General features: G+C 37.0%; 1 protein-coding gene across 5 annotated transcripts in view; it reads left to right on the top strand.

Moving 5' to 3' along the window:
* Positions 1 to 7,734, top strand: part of Fgf14 (fibroblast growth factor 14) — a 637,724-nt gene that overhangs the window by 161,323 nt on the left and 468,667 nt on the right. The window lies entirely within an intron of this gene.

The following is a 7,734-nucleotide window of genomic DNA, read 5'->3' as shown; positions in this document are numbered from 1 at the left end:
CTCTCTCTCTCTCTCTCTCTCTCTCTCTCTCTCTCTCTCTCTCTCTTTCTCTCTTTTTTCTTTTACAAGGTGAATCATGCATGATTTGGGCTCATCCTTTCTATAAAAAGGGCACATGCGCGTGCACACACACACACACACACACACACACACACAATTGTTGCTGGTAACAAAAACTCTAGTATTTACTATGTATAAGTCTGGCCCTTTCTCTGCAACCCTTAAACCACCCAACTTTGTCAGAAATCTGATATGAAATGTATGTACCAATTATTTAAATTTGTATTTTTTCTCATCACACTAAACAGATTGGACTTCTTGTGTTGATTGGACCTTCCTTACTGGATTCCTACTCATTGCTATGTTGGGTGCTTTTCTTTCCACTTAATGACTTGTAGAAGCACTGTGTGTGTTGTAGGTCTAGCTTCTATCCCAGCTATTTTCCCAAGTCAACAAGTAAAAATGAATTTTCTATAGTGTCTCTCCTAATTTTATTGTTCCTGTCAATATTCAAAGTTTTGGTCCTTATTGAGTTCATAGATGTTATTCTGTCAATTCCTTTAGACTTTACTTCCTGTTGTTATTTGCCTCAGTAACATTTTCTCAACTGAGGCCATGATTGTGGAATATATGAAGTATGTTTTTCATAATGCTACTCTGTATATGAGGATAACTGGAACTCAGATACAGTGGAGAACATGAATCTGTTCATAATGTTTTAAAGATGAAAATATCTCTCAAAATTGTTGGAAATTTAATTTTAGTTAGATGACGTTAAAGGAGAGTAAGTAGAGAAAAGATCCTCTGTAAAGTAACAAGAATCTTTATTATATAAAGAGTGAGCTGGATAATAGCATCATTTTATAGAGAAGATTTGGACATAAAGTTTGGATCTTCTATGAATCTGTTTAGTAGGTTATCTAATTGCTTTCTACCACAGCTGAATATAAGGTTTCAAGTCTCAGAGCCACAGCCCTTGATTCCACTGCACTTTCACTGTACCACATGTATCAGCAAAACAGTTTGTGGGTGTGGAGACTGGTGTTCAGTCATGTTCTTATTGTCAGGAGATTCTGCCTAGTTTTGTATGAACTACCTTTTGCAGAGAAGATATGTAAATCAGACACATAAAAATATAATTGAGCTATGAGTAAGAGAAATTGAAGGGACATTTAAAAGACCCATTAGATTATTTTAATAGTTGGATTAAAATTAATAATTCTTAAATTAACATTAAAATGTCTCCAAATAATTGGTTGTAAAGATGAATTAATGGCTTTGGCAGGCTACCCTGCCATTTATACTTTTTTATGTGACCTCTGGATTATAACAGTAGGGGAATATTGCTAATGATAATATGATGCTGTGACATAGAGGCAAAATTAGATGTGTGTATAATTCCAGTTGGCATCCATAGACATATTTTAAGAGAAGTCCAGCCTTTCTCTGAAATAGCATTTTAGGAGATGTGGGGGCTCATATAAATGACTTTTAATTGAAAAAGAGATAATGCTATTTGTTTGTGACATATTCATATTTTATAATTCAGAATATTACTGAATTGCACCTCTCTAAAAATCTATCTGCGATAAAGTTTCAGAAAGAAACACCAATGATAGGATAGAGGATGGAAACAATACATTTTTGTCTATCAGCATATGTGTGAACAGCATAAAATTCTTACAGTCCCACAGAGGCCAAAGAAGGTGTAGGATTACCTGGGACTGACTTTACAGACCATTGTGAGCTACTATTTAGGGGAGGGGGGGGCTGAACCTGTGTCCTCTGTAATATTAATGCATTCTCTCTCCACTTCCATGTTTTAAATAATCCCTGGAGAAATGTGTACAACATATATTATCTTAAATTAAGGTTTTGTTAATCACTGCATTCAACTTCATTGTATTTCCTAAAGCTGATACTTTGTTATTTTTTGCTAAGTAATTCTTCATTAGATTTCCATACAATTTAACTCAATGCAACCTTTACAAATTTCTTATGTCCTAATTATTTCATGTAGTAAGCAAGCATGTCAATTTAGTTAAAAGACAAATTTAATGATGATAAAGAAAATATAGCCTATTAAGTGCATACTGGGTACATAAGTGGTAATTAAACATATTTGGGAGTACAAATAACTGCATAATTAAAACATAAGTAAATCTAAAAGTATAATTAATATGCAGCAGTAAGTGTTCCCACTACCAGCTCATACAAAATGAAAGGATACTGACTTACTACTTGAATATCTTCCAAAAGTCTCCATGTGACTTCACGACAGTGAATTAAATCACTTTTCTATTGAATTCAACAGTTTTATATTTAGGGTATGCTTTAGGTTTGTACATTAAGAATTGTCACTTGTTATTTTGTAAGAGGAAATGGAGTCTCAGGAGTTACTTTTCAAGGTTTGCTTCCAAATGTAGTCTCTATATTGACTATCTTCAGATGGCTACTTTGTAATCCACAGATTCCCAAGTAAAGGCTGACACACTGTATCTTTCATCTATAGCACCTACTGTCTGTTCTCTTTGCCCATGCCCACTTCTGACTCATATTCTATGGTTTCTTGCTTTTTCTTGCTTGACAAGTAAAAAGGCACAGCTCTGGTACTGGGTGCCTTGCTATGCTAATGCCCTGAAGCTATATGAGGCTGGTTGAGATGCCCAGGCAAAGATCTTCTTGCGATATCTTGAAGTTTTCAGACTGTGGCTCATTCCCAAGGAGTTACAGTACGCTATAATTTGCCCCTGCTTGTCACAGTTCTAACAGGATCAGGCAGTTTGTGGAGTTAACACGAAGATGGGAAAGAAATGACTTACTGTGAGAACTTTCAGTCTACTTGTAGACTGGGTTACCAAGCACTTGTTATTTACTGCAGAATGAGTGCTTCTCAAGGTAGCTGGAGGATTTTCCTTCTGACAATGCCTATTATTTTAAACCACCCCTAACTGCTATTACTTATCATCTTTCTGAAAACTTAAAGAATAAGTGTCCTATGGTAATGTCTATTTCTCATGAGAAAAAAATGTCTATTTCTCATATTTTATTATTTAGGCTGCAGAGCCCAAAATATCAGAAAGATTAGTCAATGTTCTACCATGATCTAATCCTGATTGGTCATCAATTTAGAAAATGTTTGTTGTTTTTCTTTGCATACCCACTCCTACATAGTTCTTCTCAAACTTTAATGTGCATACAGCATTCAGAAGGATTAAATGATGTTTGTTGGAGTCTGTGAGATTTTATATCTAATAATTTTCAGCTGACCTCAGTGCTGCTTGCCAATGAACCAAACTCTGAGTAACAAAGACCAAAAGCAAATAAATTTCAATAAATAATTTCATTTGGTTATCTTGATAGCTGAGTAGAGATCTTATCCATGAATTACTCATGATTTCTAATTTATTCATTTGTAAAACTTTAATAATATCCTGGAATTTTAATATTACTCTGTATGACTAATGTTTCATATTATTTTGGAATTATGTGGTACAGGAAAATAGTCATGAATCATGAAATATAATTTCTAGAGTAATAAATGCCTTCAACAACTCTAGTGTTTGTTTTGGAGCTAGAAGTTTACTGAGAGTATATGTTATAATATTGGGGAATAAACCAAACTTAGAAGTCATCACATCTAAATGCTATTTGACATAACCAGACAGTAGAATCCTATTTTTTCAGCATGAACATAGGAAGCATATTATTCTATATGAATCCAGACACTGATAAGAATGTAGTAGGGGTCATATACTCTTGCTGATTAAAAAAATGCTTTATTCCAGCACACATAAAGCTTTAGAAATTCTTATAGCTTTTTCTCCATACTACTTCTTCATTTTCAGAATGTGAATATGATTTTAGGTTTCAATCTATCAAATTTTCCATTTATCATTGTGGGGGATACAAATGCTTAGGTTAAATGAACTCACATATAATTCATTAATAATGTGTGTTTAATATCTCATACAAACACAGATATGTCAATAAAATGGGTATATTGCATGGAATAATTCTGAACTCGTTGAAGATAATACTATAATGTCTAGATATTTGAAGAAAATTCTCAATAATTATGATTTCAAAATTATGTCATGTAAAAAGTACCATCATACTTGAAAATATACAGTCTTGTGTTACTATATTTTTACATTGTCGTGCTTCTGTCTGCAAGCATAGCAAAGTATCATTAATAGGGTCAGGACTTGGCGATTTCCCATGGGATAGGTCTCAAATTGGGCCAGTCACTGGTTGGCTATTCCCATCTTGCAGGTAGGACAAATTTTGGGTTGAAGGCTTTGTAGGTAGGTTGTTGCCCCCTTCCTTCACTGGAAGTACCACCTGGCTACAGGAGGTGGCCACTTTATCTCCATATCCCCATTTGCCAGCAGTCTCAGCTAGGGTCACTCCCATAGACATCTGGAATTCTCTTCTATGTCAGGTCAACAGCTAGTCCCCAAGTTGCCTTATTCCAATTTTTTTCTGAGAAACCACTAAATTGATTTACATAGTAGTTGTACAAGTTTGCATTTCCACCTGCAATGGAGGAGTGATCCAGATCCTCCACATCTTTGCCAAAATGAGTTGAGGCTTGAGTCTTTGATCTTAGTCATTCTGTAAAGTGTAAGGTAGAATCTCAGGATTGTTTTGATTTGTATTTCCCTGATCCCTAAAGACTTTGAACATTTCTTCAAATGCTTTTCAGCCATTCAAGATTCCTCTGTTGAGAATTCTGTTTAGTTCTGTATTCCATTTTAAAATTGGATTATTTGGTTTGGTATCTGACTTCTTTATATAATATATTTTGGATATTAGCCCTCAGTCACATGTAGGGTTGACTTTTCCAAATATGTGGACTGCCATTTTGTCCTATTGACTGTGCTTTGCTTTACAAAAGCTCTTTGGTTTCACGAGGTTCCATTTATTAATTGCTAATCTTAGTTCCTGAGACTTTTAGTGTTCTGTTCATGAAGTTGTCTTCTGTACCAACACATTCAAGGTTATTCCCCACTATCTTTTCTATTAGATTAGAATATGGTTATATGTTAAGGTCTTTGGTCCATTTGAACTCAAGTTTTGTGCAAGGTGATAAATATGGATCTATTTTGCATTTTTATATGCATACAACTCCTAAAATAATTACAACTTTAATACTGTTTGAGTAAAGTTGATATTGATGAGAATGACAAGCAGTGGACAGAACTAGGGGAGTCTTGTAGAAGAGTTGGGGGAAGGACTGAGGGATCTGGAGGGGATAGGAACTCCACAGGAAGATCAATAGAGTCAATTAACCTGGATCCTTGGGGCCTCTCAGAGACTGAACCACTAACCAAAGAACATACATAGGTTGGACCTAGCCCTCTTGTACATATTTTGCAGATGTCCAGCTTGGTCTTCATGGATGGCTCTCAACAATTGGAGCAGAGGCTGTCCCTGAATCTGTTGCCTGCCTCTGGATGCTGTTATTCTAACTGGGCTGCCTTGTGCATGGCCTTAGTGAAAGAAGATGTGTCTAGTCTTTCAGTGACTTGATGTGGCAGGGTGGGTTGGTATGGGGGGTTGGGGGGCTCCATCTTCTCAGAGGAAAAGAGGAAAGGAGGATTGGGGAGAGTCTATCTGAGGGGGATTGGAAAGGTGAGGGGCTTCAGTTGAGATGTAAAGTGAGTAAATAAATATATTAACAGAAAAAAAATAAGTTAGAGAAATACCATGTTCCCACTGTTAAGAGTCCCACAAGAAGATCAAGCTATACAACCATAAATGTTCAACGTCCTTAATCATCAGGGAAATGCAAATCAAAACAACCCTGAGATTCCACCTCACACCAATCAGAATGGCTAAGATCAAAAATTCAGGTGACAGCAGATGCTGGCAAGGATGTGGAGAAAGAGGAACACTCCTCCATTGTTGGTGGGATTGCAAGCTTGTACAACCACTCTGGAAATCAGTCTGGNGGTTCCTCAGAAAATTGGACATAGTACTACTGGAGGATCCNGCAATACCTCTCCTGGGCATATATCCAGAAGATGTTCCAACCAGTAAGAAGGACACATGCTCAACTATGTTCATACCAGCCTTATTTGTAATAGCCAGAAGATGGAAAGAACCCAGATGCCCCTCAACAGAGGAATGGATGCAGAAAATGTGGTACAGTTACACAATGGAGTACTACTCAGCCATTAAAAAGAATGAATTTATGAAATTCCTAGGCAAATGGATGGACTTGTAGGGCATCATCCTGAGTGAGGTAACCCAATCACAAAAGAACTCACATGATATGTACTCACTAATAAGTGGATATTAGCCCAGAAACTTAGAATACCCAAGATATAAGATACAATTTATAAAATGCATGAAACTCAAGAAGAATGAAGAAAAGTGTGGACACTTATCCCCTTCTTAGAATTGGGAACAAGACACCCATGGAAGGAGTTACAGAGACACAGTTTGGAGCTGAGATGAAAGGATGGACCATCTAGAAACTGCCATATCTGGGGATCCATCCCATAATCAGCTTCCAAACGCTGACACCATTGCATACACTAGCAAGATTTTGCTGAAAGGACCCAGATATAGCTGTCTCTTGTGAGACTATGCTGGGGCCTAGCAAACACAGAAGTGGATGATCACAGTCAGCTATTGGATGGATCGCAGGGCCCCCAATGGAGGATCTAGAGAAAGTACCCAAGGAGCTAAAGGGATCTGCAACCCTATAGGTGGAACAACAATATGAACTATCCAGTACCCCCCAGAGCTCGTGGTGTCTCTAGCTTCATATGTATCAGAAGATGGCCTAGTTGGCCATCAGTGGAAAGAGAGGCCCATTGGTCGTGCAAACTTTATCTGCCTCAGTACAGGAGAACGCCAGGGCCAAGAAGTGGGAGTGGGTGGGTGGGGGAGTGGATGGACTTTTGGGATAGCTTTGGAAATGTAGATGAAATAAATACCTAATAAAAAAGAGAAAAAAAAAGTCAATGTAAAAATAAATATATTCTTTATGTTCAAAAAAGAAATATGTGCTGAGGGCCTAGGTCAAACCCATTTTGGTTCAGTCTCTGTGAGACCCTATGAATCCAGGTTAGTTGATCTTATGGGTTTTCTTTTGATGCCATTGACCCCTCTGGGTCCTACAATGTGAGCCTATCCATGACACTGTCTGGAGGGCTAGGGACCAGAGCCTAGATATCTCAGAGACTTAGGATTAAAACCAAACATGACCAGCAAAAGAAAAAAAGTCAATGAAATAATTAGAGAAGCTTTTTCTAGCAACTGATGGAAAGGGGTGCAGAGACCCATAGCCAAATATCAGCTCTGGAAAAACTGCTGATTTTCTTATACCATGACTAGGTCTTGAGAAACCCTGAGGATAGATTTAAAAATGAAAATTCAGGAAAGAAGGTTAATGAAAGGAAAGAGTACCATATCTTACACCAAGGGAGCAATGTGTCTTAGGGGAGGTTGCCCATAGTCTGCCAGTAAATTCAGATCAATTAAACATTTAGAATCTATTCTGGCTGATAAGATAGTATATATAAGTGACCCTAAAAATTCCACCAGAGAACTCCTAAGCCTGATAAACAGCTTCAGTGAAGTAGCTAGATATAAAATTAACTCAAGCAAGTCAATGGCCTTTCTGTACACAAAGGATAAACAGGCTGAGAAAGAAATTAGGGAAACAACACCCTTCTCAATAGTCACAAATAATATAAAATACCTTGGCGTGACTCTAAC

Source organism: Mus caroli, chromosome 14 (assembly GCF_900094665.2).
Source record: "Mus caroli chromosome 14, CAROLI_EIJ_v1.1, whole genome shotgun sequence".
Classification (NCBI taxonomy): domain Eukaryota; kingdom Metazoa; phylum Chordata; class Mammalia; order Rodentia; family Muridae; genus Mus; species Mus caroli.
This window is presented reverse-complemented; position numbering and strand designations above follow the sequence as displayed.